Source organism: Parasteatoda tepidariorum, chromosome 1 (assembly GCF_982258835.1).
Source record: "Parasteatoda tepidariorum strain Cologne lab strain chromosome 1, Ptep-v5.0, whole genome shotgun sequence".
Taxonomy (NCBI): Eukaryota; Metazoa; Arthropoda; class Arachnida; order Araneae; family Theridiidae; genus Parasteatoda; species Parasteatoda tepidariorum.
In genome coordinates this window covers 49,618,458-49,638,361 of record NC_141755.1, presented here as the reverse complement: position 1 = coordinate 49,638,361, position 19,904 = coordinate 49,618,458, and the positions used below count along the sequence as shown (strand labels likewise).

Genomic DNA, 19,904 nt, shown 5'->3' with positions numbered 1-19,904 from the left:
AAAGTAAACACAGTCATAAACAAGTCCGAATTGCGATCGTTGAATTGGCAACAGTAGCAAAATCGGCACAGCTGGTTGCAAGGTTGATAGCGAACTCCACGGTTGAAAAGCAACGGTTAAGAGACGAGCTTTAACATTATTTTCTCATTTAATAAAAGGATATCGTCTGACTCCTATAAAAACCTTTTTTTACTCACCACAATAAAAATGTTTATAACTAGGCCCTAAATAAATATTGATAAAAATAATTATTATTTATGCGTTAAAAGCATTTTTAATAAAATAACAACTCGATGATGGCTAAATAAAAAAGATTCTATTGAGCATTATTATTTCATTAAAAGTTCTTTTTAAGCTTGTTTCTTGTTGTGTTAAAACTTGTTTCTTGTTTATCTTATTTCAAATGATGAAATTGTTAATTTTACTTAGCTGCCATGTGATAGTAATTTCAAAAATATTTTTTAATTTTAACTGTTTTTTCTTAGCATATTACAATGATTTTGAAAATATTAACTTGATTAAACCGTTTTATACATATAATTATAACGAAATATATAATTTTACCTTAACCGTTATTACAATTAATTGAAAGTAAATAATAATGTTTTTATGTAAATATGAAAACTAATAATATAGCAACATTATTAGCAAGAACGGTACAGGAACGAAACTAAAATGCTTTTTATTTTTTGTCGAAGTCATTATTTGAAGTCGATACTATTATTATGAATACGTATTACTTAATTAAAAATTTGATTCGCTTCAAAAAATTACAATTGGAAATAACAGTCGACATGATTCAAGCGCTCAAAAAAAGGTCCCCACTTTCAAGACTTTCAAAAACATGAATTAGAAAAAACAAAAGTGATTTGAAATAAAAATGTAAAGTTGTCAACGAAAAATAGAAAAATAAAGACAAGAATCAAAAAAAAAAAAAAAAATTTCTCGCTGGGCTACTGTGGTTTTTTCTAGTTTTACTTCCTTCCTTTATTCTTCCATTTTTCGTAGGCAACTTTACGTTTTTAGATCAAATCACTTTTATTTCTTCTCATTAACGTCTGGCAAGTCGTGAAATTGGGAGCTTGTTTTGGAGCGCTCGAAACCTGTTGACTGTTATTTCCAATTTGTAAATTTCGGAAACGAATGAAGTTAAGTAATATCACAACACTTGAGTTTCTTGGTATTAGTTATTTAATATGAATACGTATATTAATTTCAACACATGATTTTTTAATCCATTATAGGAACCTAGAGTTGCTTCAAAAGAGAAATAATCATTTATTAAGTTAGTTTCAGGCGTACGAGAAAGATGTCTTTTTTTTTAGACTAAAAAATTTTTGTCTGATTAAAATAAAAATAGGTTAAAATTATCTAAATTAAAATCGCTTATATAAGAAAAATGTTACGCAATCGAAATCCTATTTTAAACAGTAACCAAGATAGAAGATGCTAGAAACAATTTTATTTTTCAATTTCAAAACACAGGCGGGAAAGGTTAAATTTTATTACTTAATAACTGTTAAAAGACAAGAGTAACGCCCAATGTGTATAGATGTTTTTTTTTTAAAAAATTTATATAATTCGATTTTCACAGATAACATAGCATTATTACTTAGTAGCATAACAGTATCAATAAATATATTTCTAACTGAAAAGGTAAGTGATTTATTTCATAAAAAAATTTATATTTTTTGAGGTATTATGCAAATTTTCTTATTTATGATCATAGGTTACAAACAAATATTATAATAAAGAACATAGTATATATATATTATTATAATAAAGAACATTAAAAAAAGAAAAAAATATTTAAGCTTTAAAGTTTAATAATATTTTCTTTAATAATTAAACTAAGTCATAGGTGTACTGGGTTTCATAACGTTTTTGTGAAGTTACAATCTCGGAAGTCCTAGCAAGTGTTTATTTTTCATACTTGCTTATATATTTCTAACAAAATAATAGATCTTTTATAATGCAATGAAGGTGCAAACAAAATTTCTCGTAAGGCGTGAGTGCTACTCCAATTGTGGGGGAAATTCTTAATCCAACTATTGCGATTTAGAAAAAACGCACACTTTATCATTTCTTAGAACAAAATTTCAGAGGTAAGAAAACGTTTACCAGTAGAAATTCGAATTCATATTTTGATATTCATAGATGGAAAAAAAATTGTCAAAAATGTTCTTATCTTTAGCACCAATTAGCTTTCTATAAACTAGGGGCCAAATCTTGAAACCAACGAATGTTTTTAAAAAATTGATCATAAACGAGATGGAAAAATAGGTTTTCTAAGAAAAAACAGGACTCACTGCATCCCAAAAAGAAAGTAAATTCCAATTAACTGTTCTATTTTTGAAAAAGGGGGGGAAAAAACTTTATATAAGGATTACAACACAAAAATGAAAATTTTCTCCCTAAACCTTGGATAGCATTCGAACAGCAATATAAATAGATTTTAGTAGGAATGGTGCAATTTTTTTTTAAAAAAGTGAAAATTAATATGTATAACATTAGAATTAAAAACAACAAAAATTTTAAGCTAAGATTTTTAAAAAAAATCTTTTACTCCTATTTAAAGAGCTGCTTTCATTGACTTATTATTTCATTTCAACATCAATAAATAGCCATAGTATATTTTTTTTCAAAACGTGTATTTTATAATTTAAGAAAACTTCGTTATTGATTTTTTTCAAACAGATTATATCAAAGAGAAACTTGAAATTATAGAATATGTTTTGGAAGTAGGAGGGTTAAAATAAAATAAAAATATAACAAGCAGAGTTATATTATCATCCGTAAAATGTATGTATTTGTAAAGACAAACATGAGGTTATTAATTTCAAACTCAATTCAATCTATTTTTAGAAATCTAATCAAATAACAATTAAATTTCTGAAAATAATTGAATTTAATTGAATTTTAATTTAATGACATCCTGCAAAAAATGATTTTTTTGTTTTAGTTCAATTTTTTTCACAATTAAAGATTTTCGTAATCAATAGAAAGTTTTTTAGCATCTATATATAAACTGATTTTTATATAAACCAACTTAGCGTAAATTAATAATGGTCTCTGTTACTTTTGATAGGGGGGAGGAATACGACAAATGCCTTACTTAGCATTTGATCAACATTTCTTCAAAAATTGATTCATATAAATTACTTTATTTAAATGTGCTATTCATTTTTTATACTCAAATTGCAACTATTTTTATGTAAAAATTAAATACTTGGTACATACAGTAAAACATGCAAAATAATTTTTGAAAACAAAAAATAAACCGTTTTACTTGAAATCGGAGAAAAAAAATTAAAAATAGGCATAAAAATATGGATTGGGGAAAACTATTAATATAAATGGGCTACTTTGATTTTGAAAACTAACCCCCGATAACAAGCAATGTCTGTCGTTTTGCAAAAACAACGATTATTTATCTTTGACAGTTATTTAGCTCAAAAATATTGAAAACATTGGCAAAACATGGGTTTGAATTATACCAAGACATGTTACTATTCCAAGTTAAATTGTTATCATTTTCCTAATACCGCGTCCATCATATACATACAATGTATGTATATGACGAACTTTTAGGAAAAATCTTGGAAAATGCGAACAAATTATAAAAAAAAGTATTAAAAAAAAGCTGTCAGAACAGTTTTTAAAAAAATCAGTAGCAGAAAAGAAAAATGAATGTCAAAATAAAAATATTAATTTTCTAATACATACGATATGAATTTGCATGGAATATTTCCACATTTTCTTCACCCAGCTTGATTAATATTGTTAAGGCATTCAAATCATGATTTTTTTATTATTTTTTGAATGCAGCATTGTGAGATATGAGTTTTTCCGTGAGACTAAATCATCGCTGTCCGTATTAACAGAGTATTTGGCTCTAGTTGTTTTTTCCGCAGCACGCAGTATCCTATTGATTTGACAAATTTCGTGCAAGGAACTTTGACCTTATAAATCAGTCAAATGGTCGCTCGGAATCAAAGGTCAATAATGATGAACTAAAGATCAGCTTATGAGGCAGAAAATTACTGCAACCAAATGGACGTAATGGTGCGAAAACAGAAAGAAAAAGTGTCTAAATTGGTCAGCAGATTAACTCCTATTTTGTTGCATGATAATGCTAGACCGCACATTGTACAACAGTAAAACTATAGGAATTGGAATTAGAACTTTTATTCACATTTACTAGATCTAGATCCTACTATTACTATTTACCAATTTAGAGCAATTTTTTAATAGGAAAACAATTTAATTTTGACAATACTCTAAAACTGGTTCTCTAGAAAAAAATTGGCTGTCTTCGGTTTGGATTTTATACCATCAGCCTGTAGTTTAAATAGCGAAAGTAAATGAACAATATGGGAGCTTATTTTAATGAATATAACTGCTCCTTAAATTTAGAGATATCAACCAAGTTTTACTTTTTTTGTTTTCTTTTTTAAAATTTAATCTTTGAAATTATAGTTCTAATTATTCTTCTATATATACTTATAATTATTATATATATATACTTATAATTATTATAATTCGTCCTTGAATATATAGAACAGAAATATTAATGTAATATCCATTAATAATTCAAATATTAATCGCCAAGATGTTTTCGTGAGGGAAAAAAAACTTGCAGTAAATAATCTATCGTTAAGAAATAAAGATATTGTAGCTTACACTGCACATCAATTATTGGGTCCTTTTATTATGTTGGTACTTATAGTTCTCAAATTGCATCGAGTCAACTAATTTAGTTAAAATAATAATATAATTATAATGTATAAGAGCAATTTTAATTTTTCAGAAAATGCGATTAATTTTTTATGTTATGTAAAGTCGTTGCTGAATCTTAAGTGTATAAAATCACATTCTATATTGCATCTACTGTCTTTCAAGAAGTAATTAATATATTTATAATTTAACAATCTATTAATTGGTACAGAATGTGAATGTTTTTAGTTAGCTAGAGAAAAAAATCAGAAGAAAAAGAGTTAGAAGAATTGAAACCTTGTGTTCGAAAAAAATAAAAACAATCTCAAATCATCAAAAATGTTATGAAATGAGAAAAAAAAAGAAAAAAGAAAAAAAAAACGCTAGATTTAAATTTTTTAAATTTTGCTTTTCTATAAAAAATTCTAAAACAATTTTTATTTATTTTTGTAAAAAATAAATAATAATTTCCCATTCTTTTTCCACCCGAAATATATCGCCCTTTAAAACTTGAATATTCGAAATAATTGCATTAATTAATTTACGAACTGAAATAAAAAGAGAATAACTTGCTTAACATTGGAACAATTGTTAAAATAATATTTAATTTTTCGATTGTTTAATCAATGTTTTTTTTAAAAGTATTTTTATCTTCTTAAAATAAATTCTTAATAAAATTTATACAATGAATATTTGTTTTAAAAAATTATATTGCGACGTTGCTCTTTAAAATTTGAATATGGAATCATTTATATCGAATGATACAAATACATAAATTTAATTATAGGAGTAAATTGTAAAATTATAGATTTTAGACGTTCTGATTCCTTTTTACCTTTTTTTTTTTTCTTTTTAATTAATGTGCAATGATTATTTTTCGTAAAGCACATATTTATTATGTTTCATCTAATCGCACCACCCTTTTCTTTCATCACTTATGTTAAATGATATTGGACACTCAATTTAATTGCTTTTTAATCAATATTTGTTCACTTTCTTGTAAATAATGAATTACATTCAAATTAAATGTAGACAGGCAGCGCTTGTTCAGAATAAATCACTCACCTTATTGAAAATCAGTCACCAAGTTATGATGCCAAGAAAAAGAAATAAATCCCCGATGGATATCCGAACTGTTGACGGTAGCACCAACATGGCCTCTTCCCCGCGGACTCAACCACGTGGATCTGCGGCTTTGCAACCTCCTTCACTTCTGTCTCCTTCCCCTTGGAAGCACCTGTCTCTGACCACGCCCACCTCTTCAAGACGCTTCAGGTTGCCAAGGCGATAGACGTCGCCAACTCCTAAAATGGGAAAGAACGGACGAGTGAGTCGCCAAGCAGGTGAAAAATTGGTACTTGATTAGGGTTGCCGTCGCAGTTAGGGAATTACTCAAGATTTAGAATGGGGAAATAAATTTTTGAAGAGGTAATTAAAACAACGTCTGCTGAACTAATTTCTAACCCCTTGAACACTATGTTCATAAAGCACAGCCTCTAAATTGGGGAGGCTGTTTTATTTTTGATACTAAAAGTTCGTTATTTTCCGAATCTCAGGTATTTTGGATTAGAAAGCTAACCGTTCATCATTAACAGATGACTGATTTTGCATCTGATGGGAAAATATAATTAGATTTTCTAAGTTTATATTACAGATACGTTTCTGAGGTCTGAGGATTAATTTGCACACAAATGAAAACTTGCATAACTGCAAGCTTAAGACGCTGGAAAAAAAAAGTTCATTAATAAGAACCTTGTTATTCAGTTAAATAAATCATCAGAATTTCGTGACTGATTTATAATTGCAAGGAAATATTTTAAATATTTTTATAAAATATAAATCCCATAGTTGAAGAAAAAAATTCGTTTTTAAATCATAAAATTACAAATATCTGACAATTTCAAGAAGAAGAAGAAATAGCAGAATATTTTACAAATGTTTCAAAAAATTATTCATAATACTACATTTCTGTCTACAAAAAAAATGTATAAGAATGATCTAAAGAAATTGAAAATACAATTTTAAGGCAATAGAAAACATATGTTTCGTCGTGGTACTTTACTCCTTACTGGATCAATAATGGCATCAAAGCATCATCTTAATTTCACTTATTTTTTCCAACACCACGCATAAGGTGGCAAAAATTATTTTATAGTTCTTTTCTTCTTTTATTGTTGTAACAATTGCAATTAACTTAAATTTAACAAATATCATAATTAATGAGTATAATTATACCTGGGGAAATCAAAATTAAAACGTATCCGTATTAATGGTTAAATTATTTTATTAAACTATTTTAAAGAAGAATTCAGGTGAGAAACCGCATTTAAATTCGTAAGAATTAAATTAATAAATTAAATAATTTAAAATCTTTAAATAAGCATTTTAAAAATCCTTACAGTCGAAACATTAGTGCATTGAGCACTCATGGTGTATGAAATATTATTAATTCTTATTATAATGCTTAATTTTCTGAACAATGACAACATAAACTATGCAAGAAGCTTAAATATTAAAATTGCAATTTATTTTTTGTTAAAATATGTCTGATGAGCAAAAAAGAAAATAACAATAGTTCAAACCAAGCATTTCTTTACGTAATAAAGTAAAATATAAAACGTACCTGGCGAAAAATTAACAGATGTAAGGAAAAAAGTAATTACATAAATTTAAACACTAAAAGTGTAAATTTAAATACTTAAAAATCTAAGAATAAAAGAAAAGGGTTATCACTTTAAACATATATTATTGGTCGCACTTAAAGCTTACACTTCGGAACTAAGTCTATTTGCAGGCATACTGCAAAAAATTATGTATCAAATTACTGTAAAAAGTACCGGAACTCAGACTACCGGTACTTTTTACCGTAAAATCCATTTTTACAGGAACATAAATTCTGATCATGGAACAAAAATTCTGATCTAAGTAAAAAATTTTTTTAATAATAACTGTATCACTCTAATTAAATGAAAATTACTTTAAAATTTACGGTACAATATTTTAGGGTAAAAATGGATTTTACGATAAAAAGCATTTTACGGATGATACACCATAAGTGCCAGTACTTTAAACCGTAATTTGAAAATAATTTTTTTCTACAGTGTAGCATCGGTCGCATTTAGAAAGCTTAAAATCAAAAAATTATATTTGCATGCGAAATTAATCGTACTTTAGTTTAAATCTTGAAAATATATTTTCAGGTAGAATCAATAGCAATTTGGATGCTTTAAATCTTTTAAGTCTATTTTCAGCATCTAATAAGCGTATTTTATACTTTACATATCTATTATAAGCATCGTATGTATATATATATATATATATATATATATATATATATATATATATATATATATATATATATATATATATCATGCATATTCATTTACTCAGGTTCCTAAAACTATAAAAATTTTAACCCATAAAAATAAAATTCTCGTACTAATTTTAAAAAATTTATGATTAATAAATTAAATAAACAAATAAATTTAACAAAATTACTTATAGTGTTTTGAATAAATTTCTGGAATCCCAAATACAATTTTAAACATCAACTAAATTTGCTTATTTTTAACCATTTTTACACATTATTATTAGAATCTAAGAATTTCTTAACTCTATCGGAAGTGATGAATTATAAAATCATAAAATAAATTGTCATTTTGCTTTTTAATAAAAAATCTCATCCCATTATAACGAGAAAACATTTTAAAACTAATTTAAAATCCAACTTGAGGAGTTAATACTCGTTGATCCGGCATTGTAATATTAAATTAGATTACCTTCAAACCCACAAATAATCTTTGTGCATCAGTATTTGACGATGAGGATATCTTAATAAATGGGTTGTTAAATGTACAATGCCTGACTGACTAATATCAGCCCCATTGTGCATTCAGGAATGCATCCTTTATCTCCTTTGCATAACTACGTTAGTCATTCGATGGAGTTCCATGATAGAGTTAATGCGGATTACGTGAACACATATATTTTGCTCCTTAACTACCAATACTGCGCAAAGTATCTTTCATTGTACCTGATGCATACTCTTGTTAGCAGGAAAAAAAATGACATTTTTGTATGAAAAATAGTATGATTTGCCTTATATTATATGAAATGGTGCAAATTATATTTTTACCACGATAAGGATTTCCAAATTTGCTGATTTGTAATGAACTTCTTCAATATATATATTTTTAGAGTCCGTGGTGAAAATGTTGTTAAAATGCATGCATTTCGACGGTTGCAAATTGAGGTTTAAGCAATGGATAAACAAAACGGTAATAAACTTTTGAATCATTGCCCAAGTCAAAATTTTTGATGGTTTTCCATTGATGGACAACCATAATCTTGATGGTAGCCATCATGAACCCTTATATTTTTGGATGGAAACCAACATAAGTACCCATCACCCCAATGTAGGAATTCGGACTGATTTATGATGGTCCTAAATAAGAATAGCAACTTGTTTTGATGGTTTGTTCATGTTGAACGATCACGAATTTCCATCATAGTTTCTTAGTAAACAAATGTTGGAATGATCATGAGCAACCACCATCCCAAAGTAGAAATTCGGACAGATGTATGATGGTCCAACATAAACAACCTGAAATTGTTCTGATGGTCAAACTTCTCTTTATGGTTAACCATTATAGTATTAAAGTAGCGTTTTCCATCACGAAATGATGGAAGTTTGTTGGCATGTCAAAAAACATGAACGCATAACGGAAGATTCTGGATGATGGTGACCATCAAATGATGTTATACCATCATGAATCACACTGAAACCAACATAAATCATAAACACGGAACCATCAAGAATTTTGATTTAGTGAAATAGACGAAGTAAAAAGAAAGAATTTTATTGTCTGATATAACATGGAAGCGCTTTTAAAAATCGTCTTCGAACTCCATTCGGTTTTTTAACCTTCAATGAGTTGTCCCAGGTTCGAATCCCAACGATGGCTAGACGATACGAATTCCGCTCCCGGCTCGCACCGGCAACAGTGTTGATGTAAAATATCCTCAGTGGTAGACGGATCATGGATTACAGTCCCCTTGCCGTTAGGCTAATCATGGGAGCTTTTCGTGGGTTTCCTCTCCTTGTAACGAAAGGGCGGATTTCCAGGAGTTCCCTTGTCTTCTTGATTGGGTTCAAAATTACATGGCTACGGAGTTGAACATTAATAGTCGTAAACCCAGAAAACTTGGAACGGCAGTTCAACGACGATTAAAAAATAAATATGAAATAAAATAAAACACACTTAAGTACTTACAGTCCCATCTCAGTTGTGTTTGATAAGAGCTTTTTGCTGTTTTCTCGATTAAATATTAACTTGCTACCTCTTATGTGCATCCATTTTTACTTTTTTTTGTTTTGTTTTGTTTTGACAAAATTCCAAAAATGTACATTAAGGAAGAACTCTTGCATTTTACCAGAGGAGAATTTATAAACTAGAATAGAATTATAAAGATATTTGATAAGTATTTACTTTAACAAGCTGGGAACGTGCAAAGGTGTGTAATGTGATATCTAAAAATGAATCAACGCTTCTAAAGTTGCCAATTTGACTACAAAAAGGGCAAGCTCACCTGCTTCATTTTCAAAGAAGTGATATGAATCTAGATTTTAAAAAGTGATATGAATCTAGAACTAACATATAATCAAAAAAATATACATATATTTATATAAAATAATTTTATAAAAAAGAACAAAACGTAACAATAGATACATTGATAAAGAAACAAAATTAAAAACTCGATAGTTGCTTTATGGGTCAAAGCTTTATTTTTATGCAAAATTGTAGGAAATTAACTGTAATTCGTCGGAATTCCGAGAGAGAATGGGATATAAGTGTTGCGTAAATAAAGAAAATAAAGAATTAAAAAAAAGGAAAAAAAAGAAGCTTTTATGTGGAAGCAAAAGTATAGTAATAAAAGTGAACAAAATGCTTAATTACATCCATAATTTTAATCTACTGTACATTAATTTTAATACAATTTAAGCTACAATGTAATATAGTTTAATCTAATCGGAAATAATTTAACTTAAATTAAGCTGTAGTACATTTTGAATGAATTCCTTTGTAGTAATGTGGTTCAGTTTAAATTGTAATATTGTTGTAATATTGCAGTAATGTCTTACTATGCAGGCATTAGAGGCGTGTAGAATCACAACAATGTTCAAATTTTTTTGCTTTCTTATTACAATTCTTAGCTGGCTCGTATTTCTTTAACCTAAATACTAAAAATTTTAGTTCAATGTAATAAGTTCTTAACTATTAATATTGTTCCATTTATAACAAAGTTATGGTTTCAGCGTAAAAGTTAAGCAATTAATGAAATAACTATTAATTAATTATGTTAAAGTAATACATTTAAAGTAAATTACACGATAAAACTGTTCAGTATAAATCATACCGGGAAAATTTACTTAAAATAAAAATAAAATTTAACTTCTTAGTTGAAATCGAAGAGATGTTGACACGTTTATTCTGTACCAAATTATATCAGTTGTGCTCCGCTCCTGAATTGCAAAGGAAAATATTTCCTGCCTTTAATTTGCTTTCTTCTATCACCGCCTACGGCTCAGCTACAGCGTTTTCTTTTCTTTTTTTTTCCCTTCTTAATTTTGCAACTTCAATTTTTAGTTTGCAACTTTGCTTTTGTTTGTTTCGAACCTGTATCGAACTAATGTTGAACATCATAGGCATTCGAAACATACCCCTCTTTATTCGATTTCAACAATGAATCTAAAGAGAATTTTATTTATAAGTAATTATATTATTTTTCATTTTAAACTGTATTTTAGTCCAACTAGCAGCACAATATTGACGAGTTCAATTTAATCAAAAACAGTTATAACTAAACTGTTAAGGCAATATAAATGCCAAAACATAAACACTTTCTGAGTAGCACAGTTGAAATTATAATTTATTAAATAAAACATATTTAATTCATTTAAAACCTGTAAACTGAATTAGGTTGAATTAAAGAAAATGAATTAGGAAAATATATGGTTAAATTATAAATCTTTATATGTCCACCAGGAAAAGAGCCGACGTTTGATTGGAGAGAGCTCTTTCGCAATGAGCTAATTAGCCTCATTCCTTTAATTCAGAGCTTTTAAACTCCAGACTAAAAGCGTGGGCGTAACGAAAGCAAAAACACTTTACACAAACGAGATAGACAGCAAGGTTTTTATTTTAACTTAAGCTGACTTTAAATTAAATGACATAATCGGAAATTGCGCGAATAAGCACACGAATTTTATGACCTAAAGATAAATGTCTTAAAGCCATTATCAGAGCAATTTACAGGATAATATTGTTCACCTTGAATAATAATATGATGTGAAAATGTGCTTAATATTTTTGTACTAAAATAAATTAGAGGATAGTCCTTCAGTTCATTATTTGATAATTCTGAGATCCGATTAGTGTATTGTTGATTAGGAATGGGTCACATTCGATAAAATAGACGAATCAATAATAGTGAGACTACAAAACTCTTTTCTGTTATTATTGCATTTATTCAATAATAATATAATTGATAATATTGTTCACCTTGAATAATAATATTATGCAACAATGAGCTTAACATTATTTTACTAAAATAAATTAGAAGATGGTCCCTCAGTTCATTATTTGATAAGTCTGAGATCCGATTAGTGTATTGTTGATTAGGAATGGGTCACATTCGATAAAATAGACGAATCAATAATAGTGTGACTACAAAACTCTTTTCTGTTATTGTTGCATTTATTCAAGAATAATATAATTGATAATATTGTTCACCTTGAATAATAATATTATGCAAAAATGAGCTTAACATTATTTTACTAAAATAAATTAGAGGATGGTCCCTCAGCTCATCATTTGGTAATTCTGAGATCCGATTAGTGTACTGTTGATTGGAATGGGTCATATTCGATAAAAGAGACGAATCAATAATAGTGAGACTACAAAACTCTTTTCTGTTATTACATTTGCTAATATTAATAAATAAACTTATGACCCCTGAATTCAAGATCATAAAAATTTGATGATGTAAAATTGTTAATTGAGTTGTTATTTAAATATATATATGTCATGTACAGTAAAATTATTTAAAGCAAGCGTACCTAATTCAATTTAAATCATCAGTAAAATAATTTTAAATCTGAAGCTAAAAGAAGGTTAAATTACAGAGTCAAAGTTGTTGTTGTTTCTAATGCCACTTGCGAGTACCAACAAGCCTGTTAAGTGAAACCAAGCGAATTTAAAGCAGATGGTGCGTTTTTTATCTTTCAGTAGCGCCACCTAAGACCAATAATACGACTTCAGTTATATGCACGTCACAGCCCGCTTATTAAGTGGAGCCATTCACACATCCACTCATGAATAAATCGTAATTCTGTACCTGAAATAAGAAAACAATCAATCTTAGTTCAGTACCCTCAGAGGTATGATTTGGTATGGGAATGAGGAGGACATCTAAACCCGGCAGATTTAACACGCACCAATCACCATTTACTAAACGGGGAGTCTTCGACCGGCGGGAATCGAACTCACGACGCCTTTACAACACAGAGTCTAAGTAAAATTATAAATCTACCAGCTAGCCACGAAATATCTACAAGGAATAGCATCCAAGTTTGTTGGGAGGATGTTCTTTCACAATGAGGTAATTAGTCCTCGGAGTAAGAGCTGCGTTTAAAATTTTAGGCTATACAAATGTAGGCATTGCACGGAAACTAAAGCACTTGGCAAGTAAGAAGCTTTGAGCTAACTTTTAACTAGATCATACACTCGGAAATTGTGTAGATGAGGACAGGAATTTCATGTCCTCTAAAATGATTTGAACCATTATTAGACCAACTTTGTGATAGTATATTATTTGCCTTGAATTGTAATTATGGTTTGCTCAGCCCTTCTAGTAACATTAAAAAAAATTTCACGTTAAAAATATTCAACTTAAATTATAATATTATGGTTCAATTTAAAGTGGTACAACTTATATGACAATGCTGTTTCACTTGTATAGTAACTATGGTTACCTAGATAGTGTGATTGAACTTATTTTCTAATATTTTTTACCTTTAACGGTCATTATAGCTCAACTTTATTTAAGGTAATATTATTCTTTTTTTGCATCCAAGTAGCGTTGATGCAAGTATTCTATACCAAACACTATCGGCCAATAATTTACACTAAAGAGTTCCAATTTAATGGATTTCATGTTTTAAAACTGTTTATTTGGGATAAAATTATACATGGAGAAACAAACTTCCGATAAAATGGTCGTACTTGTATGGTGATAACATTTCTGATACAAAAAACAATAGCATACGTTTGGTAATAAACCACAACTATACGGTATTTAAATCATTCATGGTTTACCGGAAATTCAGGTTATCACACATTTAATGAAACTTACAAAATTGAAATGTAAATTTAACAGAATAAATGCATTTTTTTTTTTGTCATACTCTATCATGATACAATTACTAAATTTTACAGAATTTACTCCCCAACAGCATGATAATAAAACCATAATTTATTGTTAATTTTACTATGAGTCATTAACAAAGGATTCCGGAGAAAATTACCATTATTTTTAGTGTTACCATAGAGACTGAAACAGTTAATTGGCCATCTTTTTTTTTCTTACAGTAATATTTATGACATTATTTTAATAATAAAAAATAATAGCATCTTCGAACAGTACTGCAGGTGAAATTAAAATGCCTAAAATCAAACAAACCTAAATCATCTTAAGTAAACAGAAAGCAGGTTAAATTACAGACTCAAAGTAAGATTAAAAATCCACCAGCTAGCCACGACGTGTCCACCAGGAATAGCAACCAAGTTTGTTTGGGGGGGGAGCTCTTTCACAATGAGTTAATTAGCCACATTCCTTTAATTAAGAGCCGCTTTTAAAATTCTAGACCACAAGCGTAGACGTTGCGGAAGCTAAGGCACTTCACATAAACGAGATAGCCAGAAAGGCTCTCATTTTAGCTTTAAGATGACTTTAAATTAAACGACATACTCGGAAATTGTGTGGATGAGGACACGAATTTTATGTCCTCTGAAATGATATATGTCTTGCACCGGTTGTCGGCTCTAAGACGCGATTAAGAAATTCACTTTTATTTATCATTTTCATCTCGCGTCTGTGAGAAAGTGAAAATGAAATTCTTAACGATGCAGTTTGTCAGTTTATATCAGAGAAAGTTATATTTTAATTGATAAAGTTACTAAAATAAATGCAGCAATTAAGCTATAATTTTTATACATGTTGTAATCGTCGAATTCGCAACTTGAAAAATAATTTGTCTGTTTACATCAGATTAAGTAATATATATAAGTTAAACTGTTAAAATTTCCATTCTAAAATTATGGTAAAATAACCGACAGAAATCTGTCCACCCAATTAACCATAAGCTTTGAAGTAAAGAACATTTTTCACCTTTATGGTTTTGATACCATTTACAACTAGCATGGTTTCAAAATCATAAAAAAGAAATTTAACTGGACATTGGAGCTAAGCCAGGTAATGGGCATTAGCGTTAGGTTGTGGTTGAGTTGTGTTTCATCAAATAAACCATGCACAGTACTTAGTTTATCTGGTTGTTTCACTTACAGTAAGAGAAGGGAATTACTAGACTTTTTTGTGTTAAGCGGCTCATGGTGCCATCTATGCGTTAATGAGAGTATTTTATTCTAACAGTCCAGGATCACGAATTGGGGAAGGCAGAATCCTCATGTGCTGCATGTGCTGAAGGAAATGGTGGAAATAGTGTAGAGTCAACGCTTGGACTCAAACCGTCGTCCTTTCAGTTAATGAAATTGACAGATTAGTCATCTCAGCTATGACAAGTACAATGATTTAAGTGGTTTCATTAGGTGGGCCTGGTTGGTGCGTTGGTGGTTTCTGAACCGTATTGGGTGTAATTATTAAAAAACGGTTTTTCTCGAAGTTAACATTTTGAATACAATCTTACTAATGGTTATTCAACTGTTTTATTTAAATATGCAAAATTAACAAATAAAATGCTATATAACTATTTCTTTTGAAAAATTTCTAAGTGTATTATTAGTTATATATAACTAATTCACAATTTATTTTGTAATATTTTTATGACTATGTGACCATTTTCTCTGGATCAAATAAAACTTGAGAAAGAGCTGAGTTTTTGCAAGTTTATATCAGGTAAAGCAAGTTCATATGCAGGTTATGCAAGTTGAAGTTCAGAAGCATTTTTCGCAGATAAGTAAAAAATAATGAACCAAATCAAGTGTTTTGTACGAAAATAGATCAAAGAAGAACAAAAATAAGGATTAAGAAAAAGATAATGGCACGAACTCAAGATCATGATGTGATTCTATGATTGGCACTACAATAAGTCCTGAAGAGCCGTAGTACTATATCACTTGCAGGAGGTATAATGTGAGGTATTAACCCAATGACGGCAAACAGGTCACACAAGGAACTCACATGCTGCTTACGACATTGACGAATAGTTTTAGAAAATAACTTTAAGATCTTGGGACAGTAAATCTCACTCCTCCATCAAGGCAGTATTTTGCTAGTAGGGGCGAATGGCGAAATGCAATCGTTCCGCAAGAACATTCGAAAAAAGCTCCATGAGATTGAGGTCCGGAGATCTGTCAGGTTGTTTCACATCCAATTTTCTACATCCTCTAAATGTCATCGGCTTCAGGGCATACTTCGATCCATACAGGTCCGTGTGGATCCGTATTGCCATCCATAAAAATGAACAATATTAACTAATCCGACAACAATACTAAGATACGGTTAGGTGCAAACATTTCATAATTAGAAAATTTTTACCACCATCTTACTTCAATCCTTACAATTTTGATACATTCGGATTTTAAAAATAATTTTCCAGCTTCTGCAACTTTATCAATAAGACTTCATTAATAAACACCTATATTTTATTATACCACTATCATTTATCGACGTAAATGCTTGAAAACAATATTCATCTTCATAGATTTATAATTTTGAAAACGTTACATCCACATTTGCGCTATGTGGAAATCGTCCAACACAAAATCTCTTAATGTCATAAATATTTATTCAATGAATAACTATGGATAAAAAAGCAGGTTATGAGCAAAATATCCACCTCGGGCTACTAACCCGTCACAACCCTAACTTTATTGTTTCGAAAATTTTTGTACTGTCTGTTGTAAAATTATATGCATTAATTGCTCGTTAAACAGGTTCCAAACATTAAGCATTTAGGTTTTTACGCATGTTTCACAATCAGAAAAATAACCATAAGCGTTAAACCATAATATTGGTACCCTAAAACATACTGTAGGTGCAATTTTGCTGTAACCGTAATAAGGTGTTATATTGTATTATGTTTCCATTCAGGTTGAAATATAACGTTATTTAATCCAGTCTAAAAAGCAGGTTAATTTGAATCATCTCAACACGTTCCAACATTTCGAATGATATAATGGTTCAAAATTGCAAATAGTGTTAAAATTATTTAAACCTAAACCACATTCCTTATCTTGTGTTCGTGATTGATCTAATAATACGCTAAAGCACTCAAACATTTATTAGTTTCATTAAATATATTTATGTGTTTTTATTCAAGAGTAGTTTTATAATATTCATATTTAAAGTTTCATTTTAAATTTTTCCTTATTCAATGATATAAAATACATGACGGCAAAGAAGCCCATTTATTTGAACTCCTTAACTCACTCCAAAACAAATATCCCGCAAAAGTCAGGTCTTCCCACCACAAAGAGCAAAAAAACCGATATTACAACCAAAAAGAGAATGTTGTCGCGGAATGGGAAAAAGTAACCAAACAGTCGTTTTTGCAATTCAAATCGTCTTCTTGGCATTGATCGGCGGTGACTAAATTCGACCGCTAGTTTTTTATTTGCCAACAAAAGCGAACAGATAGCAAGCTACCTCATATGCATTCGAAATGTCCCAGAAGGAACAAAAATCGAACGACCTCTTCATCTCACTGAGAATTTACTGACGATTTCTTTAGAAAAGAAGAATATAAGAAAAAGGTTCGAATTGAATGAAGTAGTTATCGGTTGGGAAGATGACCGATGGTCAAGTCCAACCTAACGCTCCAGTGACCAGCGATCTCCCCATAGCACTTACTTGGCTCTTTTCCCTCCTTTTTTACTCTTCTATTTTGGTTTGGCGATTCGATGATATTGATTCTTAGACTTGAGGGAGTAGCTTTAGGGTGAGATTTTGAAGCTGTCTTCATTTTCGAGAATACCCCGTTAAAGAAATATATATATGTATGAAACTTTTTTCCATTCTCTCCCTAAAAAGTTCTATACACATTTTTAAATCTTTCTTATAGGTTCGAAGAATAAACATTGATTCTGGATTTTTTTTCCCTTCCCTTTCCTATTTTGTTTTATAAATATTTGCGCTTCTTCCAAATGCTTCACAAAAGACGAGAAAACTATAAAAGAATATATAACGCATCGCTCGCGATTAAACTTTTATCGTCACTTTTTTTAAAAACTAATTCATTTTAATGTTGCTTGTGAAGGTCTTGTTTAGTTATTTAATTTCAAACCACTTTCACTAAACTCTGAAAAATAAATTATATTTTATCGAACTGAAGACAGGGTATATTTTTCTATGCATAAATAAAAAAAACTAAACGAAGAGAATTAAGCGCATAATGTGTGCCTTTATTTGTGCTTTAATCATGAAATTCTACACTCCTTGACGTCCAAGGAACTGAAAAGCTCCGAAAAAAATTTTTCAGTGCATTTCTTGAACAACTTTATGAAAAAGAAGCTTATTTAATTAAAGAAACTTCAAAAACTAATGTGCACATATGTCTCTGCCTAGAAGACGTGAGATAAAATATCATTAATTACTCTCATATAAATTATTTTAAATGCCTTTCCTTTCATTCAGAATTTAATTATCTTTTGGTTTTAACAAGACTGAAAACATACGAAATTTTAGTTAGTATAATATAATGTCATATTTTATTTAGAATGGCGCTTAATTATACAACTGGTAAAATGATCCCTTTTTAAAATCGTGCAGTTCAAAAGGAGGAACACAATTCTGTAACGTACAAACTAGGCACTCACTTAGGTATTTTTTTACAGTTCAACAGTATATCCGCATTTGGGCACAGTCCTCAAAAACTGCCCACATCATCCAACCATAGCCAAGCACTTAGCTCCCTTTTCCAGGACTCTCCAGGACTCTATTTAACGGCCATGGGAGGAATACCACGTAATTTTGAACATGATAGTGCGTGATAAGATAGTGCAACGTGGGTAGTGCGTTAGCTATAGCTCTCTCGAAACTTTCACATCACAAGCAACGAGAAGACTTTCGCCACAACAGATTTAAAGTGCATTTTGCTGCATACACATGCCAGTTGGTTTGTCTTCAGCTAGGCTCGAACTCACAATCCCAATCCTCCAACCAGCAGTGTGAGCGGAGCCTTAACCTACTGCTTCACCAACTTTGCCCAAAAAGCATATTGTCATACCTTACAAATATACTTTCATGTTGAGAGATAATGTGTTCAACAAATTACATATAAATATTAATATGCCAATCATTTCTTGAACGCACACGTTTGATGGGACATTTTAATATGACGAATTCCATTGTAATAATTCAAAGGATTCATGCTGAAGAATCGAAATGATTCTGGTAGATTTGAAAAGAAATTCTCTAAACTTAAATCCAATTGACAACTTTTGGAATATTTTGAAGAGACGATTAATTAAAACGGGTTGTACGACTAAAGTTGCTTGATAAATAATTCGATTTAAGTTTGTTTCCACGTTGACGAAATAAAAAATAATAACCGCATTAATCCATGGAGTTAATGCCAAAAATCCTTTAAGAGATCGTAGCTTCAAAGAAAAACGTATTGCATTTTTGAGTGCATATGTCGTATTGACTAATTCGGGTCTTTGTAAATAGCCATCGTTTTTTTTTAAATGCACCATGTTAATTGGAATTGTCTTTGGGATATTCAAAGCAGCGTAACACTAGGCGGTCAATTGCAATGAGCCCACGTACCTTCAGTCCAATGAGCTTATATATTATAGCTGGAGCCTATACTATAGCTAGCAATAAGCCCAAACCTGTGAAGGTTTATTGTAAATAATAGCCCTATAAAAGGTTTCTTGCAATAAGCCTAA

The 19,904-nt window shown here is 29.7% G+C and overlaps 1 long non-coding RNA gene across 1 annotated transcript in view; it reads right to left on the bottom strand.

Annotated features, from left to right (window-relative positions):
• LOC147816442 (uncharacterized) overlaps positions 1-19,904 on the bottom strand; it is a 419,310-nt gene that overhangs the window by 192,035 nt on the left and 207,371 nt on the right. The window contains exon 3 of the long non-coding RNA XR_015433603.1: positions 5,782-6,020. This is a non-coding gene — a long non-coding RNA (uncharacterized LOC147816442). The remainder of the gene's footprint in view (positions 1-5,781; positions 6,021-19,904) is intronic.